The following is a 12727-nucleotide window of genomic DNA, read 5'->3' as shown; positions in this document are numbered from 1 at the left end:
ATAAATAAATAAGTATATAGATATATAGACATATTTTTTTCTGGCCACACTTGGAAGTTCCTGGGTCAGGCGTCCAATCAGAGCCACAGGTATTACCTATGCCAGAGCTGTAGCAATGCCATATTCTTAACTTACCACGCCAGGGCCAGAGATCAAACCTGCATCTCAGCAGTGACCCATGCCACTGTAGTTCCGAATTCTTGACCTGCTGTACCCCAGTGGGAACTCCCTAGATATCTTATTAAAAATACAACTACCAGTTGCCAAAAGGATAAAGACATGATTCAACACTAGTCTCCATCAACCTGTTTCCCTCACCCCACGTCATCACAGCTGTAGGCTCTTTGTTAGGGGTGGAAGAAGTACCTGATGTAGAATTAGAAACTGTAATTTTAAAAAAAGTCTATAACTGGCATTTGGTCAGTTTAAGAATTCTGTGTAGGCACAGAACAAGACCGATAATCACATAGGTAAGGAATAGTATAGATTTCCTTGATACATATACTCTTTATTTTCCATGAAAAGTTCTCAGTAATAACAGAGGCTATTATGCTAATAGCGCAACTGGAAAAGAAGTTACATACATATTGTTTTGCCTAAATGATTTGCATACTATGGTTCTCTACACTGCTCAGTTGTTTTTTGAATGCTTTCTTACCAAGGTCAACATTCTTTGAAGCACTACTATGCCGTATGCCCCCTCCCCTCAGAGATCTTACCGTCTATCTGGGCATGAATTGTCTTCATTAATCACTTAGAGGCCAGTCAAGCACCTCTTATACAGGATTTTCTGGGGCAGAAACGCATATGGGCCCCCAAATTAAACAGCTCTTGTACTGTCCTTACTTTTTCAAACAATTTCACATAATTCATTTTTTAATTTGTTTCGAAATTCCTGTAATATAAGCAGGAAAACTATTTAAAGAGAGAAAGTGATACCCAAAACATTGAAAACATTGAGATTTACAACTAAAGCAGAAAACATGGTATTAAAAACCAAAAGATCACCCCAATGGGACTCGAGTTTTTCCCATTGTTTTGTCTCTCATCAGTGGTACAGTTTCTCTGGGTAGGTAACAAAGTACAAAAAATATTTTGAATACACATTTACTAAAATGTGTATTCAGAAATAAAGCTAAAGAGCAAGCAGCTGGAACGCAGTTGTGTTTGTATACCCAGTTACCCACTGGTCTAGGTAGTTGTACCCAGTTATTTTCAGTGTAGACACGTGTGTCCCATTCTTGTGATAGAGTCACAGCAGAGATCCGAAAGTGCTAATTACTGAAATTATGTCATAAAGTGCCATGCTTGAATCAAGATAATTCTTTCGTAATTTTTCAGAATTGTTGAGGAGCCCCCAAAGAGAGTGTTGCTGAATTTCCCGGTGAGCCTAACAAGCACATGATGAAGACGTCAAAGCAGAGGCACCAAAAGTTTTTTTAAAAATGTTCGTTTAATAATATTTCAAAAAGAAGAGAAAACCTAGATGCTTCTGGGGGAGAATCAGAGTGCTGAGGCATGCTTCACACCCAGGTCGTCGTTTGATGTTTCGTGGTGAGCAGTGCTTCTCAGTCTCTTCCATCCTTCATGCTTCTCTGCAGCCCCGATAGAGTCCTGGCAACAGCGTGGATCCCTGCACCTCATGGACGGCATCAGGCACAAAGAGAAGTCCAAGAACCATCAGGTATGTGCAAAACTAGAGGAGTGAGGCAGAGAAGCAGGGCGAGAGCATGGACCAAAACTCTTGCCTGCGAAAGGACTCTGGCAAGACCAATCTCTTGACTAGTCTCAACTCAATCAGCTACTAGTACTGTGTCCTTACTTACTTGGAAGCTACCTTAATGCCCTTTATTCAGATAAAATGGGGGGTAGTAGCTTAAAGGGTCGTATGAAGAATTGAATGAAGCGATGTCTACAAAGCAGTTCTTTCACGGTACCGAGTAAATACTCAGCGCTGCTCACCTGCTGAGTTTCTTACTATTAATGCCTTCCAGGTTCTATCTCTACACCCTGTGTGCCCAGAAGACAGAGCCTCTGTTATTTGGAAGCTTATTAATATTTAAAATAATCCCCCCTTCCGAGTTGGAGCAAAAAATCACAAATACATCACCTTCTATCAGCAATAATTTCTTAATTGGAATTACAGTACCTTATCATTTGCTTATTTATATGTAAATGCTTACTAATGTTCACACCCTCTCATCATTTTCACATAGCAGCTCTTGTTTAACTATGAAATTGAGGCCATAAGTCATTAGTAAAGAATATGAAATCCAGAAATAATGCTCAAGCCTTCCTTTAGTTAATCGTTTTAGTCTTATTCTCCCAATCGTATCTTCTGGAGGATATGGCTGTTATCAGGTAGATATGGCTTCTGCCCTTACTGAGTTTGAGTTTATGTTGGAGCTAATTAATAATCCATGCACTGGAGTTCCTGTCGTGGCGCAGTGGTTAACGAATCCGACTAGGAACCATGAGGTTGCGGGTTCGGTCCCTGCCCTTGCTCAGTGGGTTAACGATCCGGCGTTGCCGTGAGCTGTGGTGTAGGTTGCAGATGCGGCTCAGATCCCGCGTTGCTGTGGCTCTGGCGTAGGCCGGTGGCTACAGCTCCGATTCGACCCCTAGCCTGGGAACCTCCATATGCCGCAGGAGCGGCCCAAGAAATAGCAACAACAACAACAACAACAACAACAAAAAATAATAATCCATGCACTAAACTTCACCTCAGTCACAAACAGCAGAGTATGCAGGTTTCTGAAAGGTAATATCAAAAAAGCACCTACTGGAAAAAGTATACTTTGGGGTTCAGTTTCCTAATTATTTTTTCAATTTGTATTTCCAAATGGCAGGAAAGTTAGCACAGTTTCAAAGACTCCCCCGCCCCAACCCTCTTTTTTTTTTTTTTTTTCCTTCAGAAATCTTTTCTGGCAGTTACAAGTTCAGAATGCTTTTGTGCATTCCAAGCAGTCTTGCCCAGATTCTGCCACCTGTTCCATCATTCTGGGTATATTTAGGGTATAGTTCTTTTCCATATGGGCAGTGTAATTCCATTAAGTAGCAATCCAGCACAGTTACTTTTTTTTTTTTTTTTTTAACGTTAAACCTCGAGAGTTAATCGTCCATCTGTGTGTAATCATCAATTCCATTAAGCCTTATGGCCTTGTCAGATCATCAAACATTTTACACAGAACTCCTTTCTTCACAGGAAACACAGTTGATAATTAAGGGCATGATAGAATCTAAGTTTTTGAGTCGGACTCCAAGGACCCGCAGTGGTTTAAGTTAATCCTGGGTCAGACTTCATCGCCACTAGGTCACTGAGCTTTGGCTATGACAGCAAGAGACTTGGTGACACATCAATCTGGGTCAGTCAGATTTCTGAGCAAAGAGAATATGCTGTTCAGATGGCAAAGGCAAGTCAAATCTTCCACTGGTTTTGCTTTGCCTGCGAGGCTTATCTCCAGATTTCGAGTCACCGTGACTGAGTCACAGCGGGTATTGACAAGAGCCATCCTTGGGCATAGACAGCGTGTGAAACAAACCTTGAGCTTTTTCTTGCTTGGTTTTATAGATTTCTGTTGCCTTTGGACTTTCAGAGGCCAGATTTTCAAAATCTGGACTTTCACTGGGGAACTTTTTAGAAGGACATAGTGTGGACAGATTTCTCAACAAGTAGAATTTGAAGTTCGATTTTTTAATGGGGTGAAAAACTGCTAATAATTGTCCTTATAGTGTTAATCAAGCATGGATGAGAATGCGTCAAATTAACAGAAGTGGAGAAAATTAAAATTGAGTCTTCTGCACCCTAGGTCACAAAGCACAGTGGTGACAGCTGACTGGTCTCTCTTGAGAGGTCTTTTCTCTTTCCTTTGACATGGACCCCTCCTGACATTTTTATTAAAGACACCAAATATAGCACATACAATGAGCACATCAAAAATCTTCCATTAAAATAATACAATTAAAGCACGGCACCTAGACCCCTGGAGATATAAGTTGTTGTATAGTTGACTATAAGTTTTTTTAAAATCAAGAAATAGAAAAGTCTGTTGTCTTCGGGAGTCTAAATCTCAGAGATTGTCTAGTTCTAAGTTCTCTTTCGTGTATCTCAGTGTGAAAACTGAAATGTTTCCGGCTTTGGTCAGCCACAATCCAAAGAGTCTAGGTTACACTCTGCATCGTATTCCCCAAGACAATGCAAAGACGTTCTCCTAGATCTGGAGGATGTGTGGACGCAGGCAAAGCCGGCTTTGTATGGTCTGCGGGCTGGACAACGAGGCACACAAAGGGAGAATCTTGGCCTTCGTGGAACAGCAGGTCTGGACAGCATCGTCCACCACACGGCCAACTCAGAAGCCCTTCCGGAGCGAATCTGGCCCAGAAGGCTGCACATATTTTTGCCTGGATAGACCCCTCCACGTTCAGCGGGAGCCTCTGCGGCGATGATGAGTCCTCCGTATTGCTCGCACGAAGCTGCAGCATGGGGCAGGGAATCTGGCTCTTTAACCCTCTGGCTGCTGCACATGACTGTTTGGCTAGCAAAGCAGAAAAATGTCGACAGCCTAAGGTTTAAATGATTAGTAACAGGTTTTTGAGTGATTTTCCCAGAATGTGCTAGTATAAATAGAGGACTGTGAAAGTGTGGTTTGAGGGATGTTTTTTTCTTCCTTTTGGTATTGTGATTTGTTTGTTTCCATTTCTTTTCATGACACATTCCCAAGCCCAGTACCCAAATGCAGCCTGAAGGGAGGCTGCCCGCCTCCAAGGGCCTCTGATCAGAGTCAGAAAAGACTCTGTTAGAACATGGCCATTTCACGCAGGATTTGAGGATCTGTCTTTTCGAAATGAATAATAGGCCCCTTATTCAAAACCGAATACTTCAGAAGCAGTGTTGTGCTTTCCTTTCTAAATTTTCTTTCGTCGTGGCGCAGTGGTTAACGAATCCGACTAGGAACCATGAGGTTGCGGGTTCGATCCCTGCCCTTGCTCAGTGGGTTAACGATCCGGCGTTGCCGTGAGCTGTGGTGTAGGTTGCAGACGCGGCTCGGATCCCACGTTGCTGTGGCTCTGGCGTAGGCTGGTGGCTACAGCTCCGATTGGACCCCTAGCCTGGGAACCTCCATATGCCGCGAGAGCGGCCCAAGAAATAGCAAAAAGACAAAAAAAATTAAAAAAATAAATTTTCTTCTCCAAGTTGGTTGTTATCACCTTTAGAGAAAGCTGAAACTGACAGGTAAATGCATGTCCAAGTGGCTCATTAGATGTCACTCGCACACTGTAATGAAAGAGTGAAAAAATAACATCCAATCAGCGAGACCGTCACCGACTTCTGCAAAGCTTTGAGCTTAGTTTACTGAAATAAATCAAATCATCTCGACTCACCCTAACACGGATATCTTAAAATGGATCGTGACAACCTTCTGTTGGAAATACAGCTCTGCTCAGTAATAAAACACAGTTTTTCAAATAGACTGTGTTGTTTTAAATATGTGTGAATGAATCAGCCATTAGCTCCTACTTGTCTTATGTTATGGGTGGAAGACAGAGAGTATGCCTTGCCATGGCTTAGTATATATGTTTTGGTGAAAAACAAGCTATTCTGCTTTTTGGGCATGAAAGAAAAATGGAGTATTGAAATATGGGAACTTCTAAGATTTATGTAAGTGAATGAAAGATACCAACAAGTCTATTTCATATTTATCAATGGTTCTTATCTACCCAGCTTTTTATGTTTGTTCAATCTCCATAAATCTCCTACTACAATAACAAAGTACCACACTCAAACAATAAAGAAGAAAATCATGCTCTCTCTCAGCATATGCACAAATGCCTCCATCTCTCAACTTAAAAACTCTTCGTAGCCTGTGTTCCCACGTAGGTGGTTGAGTTTCTCACTGCCCTTTACAGATAATCCTTTTGAAGGATCAACTGACTTCACTGACTTTACTTTCACATGCTTATTCCACCTATCTTGCACCCCCCACGCTACTGAAACGCCATCTAAAGCCTTTAGATTTTGCTAAATCATTCAGACATGTTGATGTATCTTGCCCTGTTCAATGTGACCTCACCTCTCCTCGTTCCGTCTTCTTGACCCTTGTTTTACTTCCTTGGCTTCTGTCACACTACTTCCTTCTTGGCTTCTTAATTGATTTTTCCCAGGTTTCTTTATGGGATTCTTTCCTTCCACCTCCCTTTTCATTTTCATGTTCCTCCTGATTATACTACCTTGTTCTTTCTCTCGTCTCACTTACTATGCTCTGATCTGAGCTATGGCACTCATTCCTACAGTGTGAATTATGATTCTCCTGGTGAAAGCCCCTGAATTAGTTAAGACTCTCTTGGATACAAATCATGGAAATGTAATATAAACAAGCATAAGGCATAAAACTCCTAATTTATTGGCTTACAAGACTGAAATATCCAGAGGAAGGTTAACGGAAGGCTTGACTGGATCCAGTGGTTCAAAAATATCAGCACATTGCTGTCTTTCTTAATTCATTAGCTTTTCTCTCCCTCTGTATTGGCTTGGTTTGCAGCCTTTACCTGTGCGAGGACAAAGATGGTCATTAGTTGCTCTGAACGTGCTTGTTCTCACCGCGAATGATCCTCCTGAGAAGCACCCGAGTCCCTCTCCCCAGCATCCTTACCAGTACCTGGTTTTGTTTTCTCGTCGGCTTGGGTCACAACCTTGAGAGGAGAGGCAAGGCCCTTGATTAATAGTCAGACCAGAATTAACGCAGGAAAGGGGTCTGTTCACAAAAAGAAGAGAAGAGCAGATTTAAAGCAAACAAATGGAAAACCTCTATTTGAACTCCCAAATTCCTTTTTTCTATATCACTATTTTAAGATACAGACCAATGTATTTATCTTCAATAATATAGATATTTCAAACTTAAATCAGGATTCCTTACGCTCCTACTTGAAGATATGTACCCTTTAGTATTTTCAGTAGTGCCACTGCTACCTAAAAAATCATCCAAAGCAGAAACAGAAAACTTTATATATATAAAGCGATGTATGTGTGTGTGTGTGTGTATGTATAATACACGGATAATATATATATAAAGAAAACTTGTGTGGGGCCAGGGATTGAACCTGAGCCATAGCAGCAACCCAAGCCACAGCAATGACAATACCAGATCCTTAACCCACTGAGCCACTAGGGAATTCTGAATCAGAAAATTTTAAACTTCTGCTTAACAGTTCTGTCTTGTAAAAACCCATAAAATATATATTCGTTGTTTTTTTCTCCTCCAATTGATTGCTACTACATTATTTCAGAAAGGCATTATCTTTGGAGTTCCCATCACAGCTCAGTGGAAGTGAATTTGATTAGTATCCATGAAAACGCAGGTTTGATCCCTGCCCTCACTCAGTGGATTAAGGATCTGGTGTTGCCATGAGCTGTGGTGTAGGTCACGGATGCAGATCAGATCTGGTGGTGTTGTAGCCGTGGTGTAGGCTGGCAGTTACAGCTCTGATTGGATCCCTAGCCTGGGAACTTCCATATGCCTTGGGTGTGGCCCCAAAAAGTCAAAAAAAAAAAAAAAGAAAACAAAGAAATGCATTATCTTTAAAGAATCTCCTTATTGCGCTTACCTCCCCTAATCTCTTGTCCATATTGCTACCTCATTAGCTTTCTAGTACATAAATATAGTAAATAGAGCTATTTTACTTATCTTCTTTAGGCCACCTCATCCACTGGTTGAATTTTTCTCCAAACTTGTTCTCTCTCACTTCACTCGTATCCAAAACTTAAGCCAAACTAAGCTAGAGTTTTCCAAGTGTGTCATTCTATTCTTGCTCGAGTATCTTTGAACACAGAATTCCTTTGTCCTAGAATAACCCTCCTTTCCCATCTTTTTAAACTTATCGCACAAGACCTATTTTAAATACCTTCAAGCCAAGTTGAAATGTCCCCCTTTTGAACCATAAACGTTTTATGTGATTCCATTACTGTGCTTATCAGATGTACTTGTTGACATTATTGGTCTCTCTCAAGACTGAATTCCTAAGAGAGGAAGAAGCTTTGTTAGAGTTATTGCACTTTTTATGGGTTTGTTGAATTCTATCCGAAGACAATCCCAACATCTGGACTATTGTGTGGAAATAAATTTGTGTTGAATGAATGCATGCAGGTGTGAGTGAATGAATGAGTGTGTTGGTGCATTTCCATAATCTGACATTACAAAAACAATGGCCACCACCCAAAAGGTAATGAGGAAATTTCATTTTGGGGCAAAGTATAAAGGAACAGCTTTCATTTCTGATATTAATAATTTTAACAATATTCATAATTTACAAGTGATACAAATGTTTCAAGCACTTTTACATCAAAAGCACCTTTTCTCTGCATTGGAGGCCAAAACTGATACACTGCAGGGGTTCCCCGGTGGCTCAGTGGATTAGAGATCTGGTCTTTTTTCTGCTGTGGTTCTGGTTACAGCCAAAATATGTATTTGATCCCTGACCCAGGAACTTCCACAGGCCACCAGTGCAGCCAACCCCCGCTCCCCCCACCCCAAGTAGATATCGCTGATGGAGAAACTGAAGAGCAGTGTAACTGTGTGGCCATCCCAGGTTCAAGCCCCAGGTTCAAGCACAGTGTTGGTAGAAGTACTGGGTCAAGAAATTTCCCTTCCCCTGGGCATTTAAAAGCATAAATGAGAGCTGTCTCCAGGATCAACAGAGAAGGCCAGAGCATCCTATTTTAATCAATTATAAAAGTTCTCCTTCTCCAATCAAAGAAAGGTATTAGTGAAATGAATGAGAGTAATTAAATCTAATTTAGTCATGCAAATGAGTTTAATTAAAAGAAATCTACCCTTTAATAACTTCAGGGGAAAATGCAGTTCCTTATGGAGTTTGAAATTTAGTTAAGCTCACAAGACACAATAGCTGAACTGATGAGACCACACTGTTGTAATCTGCTTCTGTAAATATTGACACATGTAGCATTTAGTTTGTCTCACAGTGATAATACTTGCTCTAGGCTTTGATGAAATCTGGCATTTCTAATTATTAAAAGATGCTTGTTAAAAATGCTCTTATCCATCATGTTAATTCTATGAATAAGACTGCTAATACATTGACCTCCAGAAAAAAACTTTCTTTCTAAACTAGAGTTTAAGAAAATAATCTAAATTCAACACTTGCTGAGTCTCCACTCTGTAGACAGTATTGAGCCAGATAAAAAGCAGGGTGTTTTGGGGCAGACAGGTCCCTGTCCTGAGGATGCTTACGGTCTAGTGCCTGCCGTGTCTTCTGTCTGTTATGACTGTAGGCAGAATCGTTCAGATGAAAACACAAAACAAATTGTAAAAAAAAAAATACAAAAAAAAATTGTTCAGACGAAAATACAAAACCTGGCTGCCGAAAGAGAGGACTAGATAAAATCCCATGGGAGAGCAAACTGGAACACTTACTTGGAATGACCAGGAGGAAGCAGGAAGCTCTTCCCTAAAGAAGGGGCGTTTGAGCTGGCCTTAGAAATAGGTGGAAGTTTGATGGCAGAAACTGTGGTAAGGAGAGAGGTGAACGGCATAGAACAAGATAAGACAAAGGCAGCTTGGTTTAGAGCTGCCTAAGCCGCGGGGCTTAGATCACGGTCCACACGGCAAACACCGTAGAAAAGGAGGCCCCGCAGCTCGCCAGCCGCCCGCCTGGGGGGCCGCGTGGTCAGACTTCGTGTCAGGATGTAGCTGCAGACGGCGCGGAAGTGGCAAGGGTTGGTGACCAAAGGAGGGCACGTCTGCACGTCTCATTCGTCATGAAACCTCTGATTAAGGGGGAAGACGAAGTTACACGAGAGAAAGAAGAAAGAAGAGACTGGGCGTTTGTTGGCTAATCTGGCGGAGAAAGGAGGCGGCTGCGGTGCGGGGCCGTGGAATCCAAAGAGGCAACGGAGTCCCGGCTTTCTCGCTTGTGCATTTTCCTTGGGTGTCGGGGCGGACAGGGGCTCTCGCCACTAAATTAGGGGCACAGGACGGGAGGAAGGAGACCTTCAGGGACGTCCACCCACACCACTGTGCGCGCAGTGCAGCGCCCCTCTCCCAGTCCCCTGCCTCTATTCCACTCTCTCTCTCTTTCTCTCTCTTTCTCTCTCTCTTTCTTTCTTCCTTTCTTTCTTTCTCTCTTTCTTTCTTTCTCTCTTTCTTTCTTTCTCTCTTTCATTCTTTCTACATGCTTGTGTCATTCTCTGTAACTTCTTTCTTAGATGTATTGTTCTCTTCTTAAATATAAGCTTCACCAATAGGGGGTGTTTGCTCAGAAAGTCTATCTTAGGGTAAATGTATCTTAACATCTGATGCATAGTAGAATCTGACACATAGTAGATGTTTGAAAAATGTTTGCTGAATGAATACTGAAAAATTGTCCTTTTGAAACCATGTTGTGAAGTAAACACCTAAAATTTAAAAACCATAGCTTGTGAGACCCTGCACCACCTACCCTACCGTGGTCTGCTTCTCTTCTCTCTGCTTTACTGTTCATCCGTGGAATTCCGTATTCCAAGGATACTGAACTCGCTTTAGCTCTGGGCATCTCTCGCATTGTTGAATTATACCCAGAGAGCAGCACAGTTTCCAGGCCTTTATGCATATTCTTCCTTCCTCGAGCATCTGCCTGCTGCTGTCTCTCCATTCCCTGCGCCCAGCCAGCCCTCCCCATTGTTCAGAGATCAGCGCTCTCTCCAAGGGTCTGTCCGGGTTCACATCTGGTGCGGACCCTTTCGATTTGTCCCTCCCCAGTGTCCCTTCTGTCAGAGCATCTGCAGTTGTGTTCTCTTTTTCTTTTTAATGGCTGCACCGGCAGCATCTGGACACTCAAGGCCAGGGATTGAATCCAGGCCACAGCCGCGACCTGCACCGTGGCTGAGCAATGCCAGATCCTTTAACCCACTGTGCTGGTTCAGAGATTGAACCCATGCCTCCACAGCCACCCGAGCCACTGCAGTCAGAGTCCCACAGCAGGGACTCCGCATTGCGTTATCACTGATGGGCTGGCCCTCCTCTGCTCCCTCAAACTGTATGTTCGTGAAGGAGGGTGTCAGGACCTTTCGCCAGGGCTTCCTCTCCCATAGCAAGGACCTGGCACATCTGTGCTCGAAGAATCAACACTGAGGTTCAGTCTTCAAAAGTAAACTTCAACAATTTTAACATAGAAAGAAAGTGAATTGATAAAATACCAGTGTAGCGGTACGCTTAGTTAGAAGAGAAGAAAATTGATTCCCATTTAAGCAAAACATGAGGCAACTCATGGTGACAAGGATGGAAGAGTGTGGACTTGAGAGTAAACTGAAAAGTAGATAATACTTGGAATCATGATCTAGGGAAACCAGGTGGAGAGATGCAAGAGAGGACCTAACTAACTAAATCACTCAATCAGTCAGTCAATCAATCAGTCAATCAATTCCTGACCAAAATCAAAGGGTGAAAGCTATTTATTTGTGACGGACTTTTTCTCTGATTTATAAGATAATTTAAAATTGAAAATATTACAAGTAACTATTTTACAGGGTAATACTTAAAGCTGACAACTGATTCCATTCTTTAAGGAAGAGGCATGACAGTGCTTTGTGACACAGAGTGAGAGGATCTGGGGTCTGTGGTGGCAAATGCAGGGCGATACTGTTTTGGGTGATACTCTAGTCACTGACTAATTAATAGTGAGAGGGAGCTTGCCCAAAGCCATTGCTTGTAGCTGCACTGCTTATGCCTTGCACAAAACTTGGGCAGGCAGTGAGTGGGGGCTGCAACACAGTTTATACTCTGCTTGCCAAGCCGTGCAGGCACAGGGCTGCCTTCCCCTGGAGAGGAGGCCTTTTTCTTGTTCTCCCAAAGGCACAAAATAAACTCGCAACAACCCTTGCAAGAGGATAGGAGGCTTGCAAGAGGATAGGAGGCTTAGTTCAAGTTTAGCAACTAAACCCCAACATGTGAAAATTTTCATTCACATTACAGATGCCTTAAAACATTTGCCATCCAAATCAGTTTTAGGATAAGGTGATGAGGGTACTGTTGAATGCACACATCTCCTCACCTAGGATTTCTTTAGTGGAGTGATGACAGCACAATGCCACCTTAAGTGTATTGTTGGAAAGCGCTGGGAAAGATGGAATACAGGATTACATGCAGAGAGCAAGAGATATACCTATGGATAAATAAGTACTGCCATTTTTCTTTTACGTTTATGGCAAAGATCATCCCTCTTTTACCTTGTTTATGGCTACATCCTATTAACTCTGAATCCCTCTGGTTTTATTGGTGAAGATTTCAGGGGAGGAGTGGAACTGGATATGCTTCCAGTGTGGATTTCTCAGTGACTCTGAGTAAATTTGTATTAGTTTCAATGTTCTCACTTTTTAAAATGAGGATATTAAAGACTACCTCCATGAAAATTCCAGGAAAAATATCGGAAAGCACAAGGAAAGGCATTCGAATAACTGATTATCTCCTCATCCCATCTGGAATGAAGAAAATCACCCTATCTGTAATTAGGATTTGTCATCAAAAAAAAAAAAAAAAGATCATCTCTAATGGTCTGCTTACTTACAGAATGAAAAGTAACACATACATGCAAAGTTGAACTGTAGTCAAGAAAACCTAATTCAGTACCTGTTTGTGACCATGTGTTTGGGTGTATAATCTATAACAACACATTTAACTTTGCTTATTAACTCTTTTAGAAGAAATAAACTCGTGATGAAAAAGTCTTTTCCCTGAGC

General features: G+C 41.9%; 1 long non-coding RNA gene across 10 annotated transcripts in view; it reads left to right on the top strand.

Annotated features, from left to right (window-relative positions):
• LOC102167132 (uncharacterized) overlaps positions 1-12727 on the top strand; it is a 659279-nt gene that overhangs the window by 422406 nt on the left and 224146 nt on the right. For 8 of the 10 annotated variants that reach the window (XR_014813524.1, XR_014813529.1, XR_014813528.1 and 5 more), the window contains one exon: positions 1342-1684. This is a non-coding gene — a long non-coding RNA (uncharacterized LOC102167132). Of the gene's footprint in view, positions 1-1341; positions 1685-12727 lie in introns of those variants that run through there. The other 2 variants (XR_014813530.1, XR_014813531.1) reach the window with 2 other exon arrangements.

Source organism: Sus scrofa, chromosome 8 (genome assembly GCF_054392235.1).
Source record: "Sus scrofa isolate SSC_HxYL_T2T_F1_AM1 chromosome 8, Sscrofa_HxYL_maternal_Yorkshire_Landrace_v2.0, whole genome shotgun sequence".
In the NCBI taxonomy this organism is placed as follows: domain Eukaryota; kingdom Metazoa; phylum Chordata; class Mammalia; order Artiodactyla; family Suidae; genus Sus; species Sus scrofa.
The sequence above is the reverse complement of the archived record's forward strand: the minus strand, read 5'-3'. Positions and strand labels throughout refer to the sequence as shown.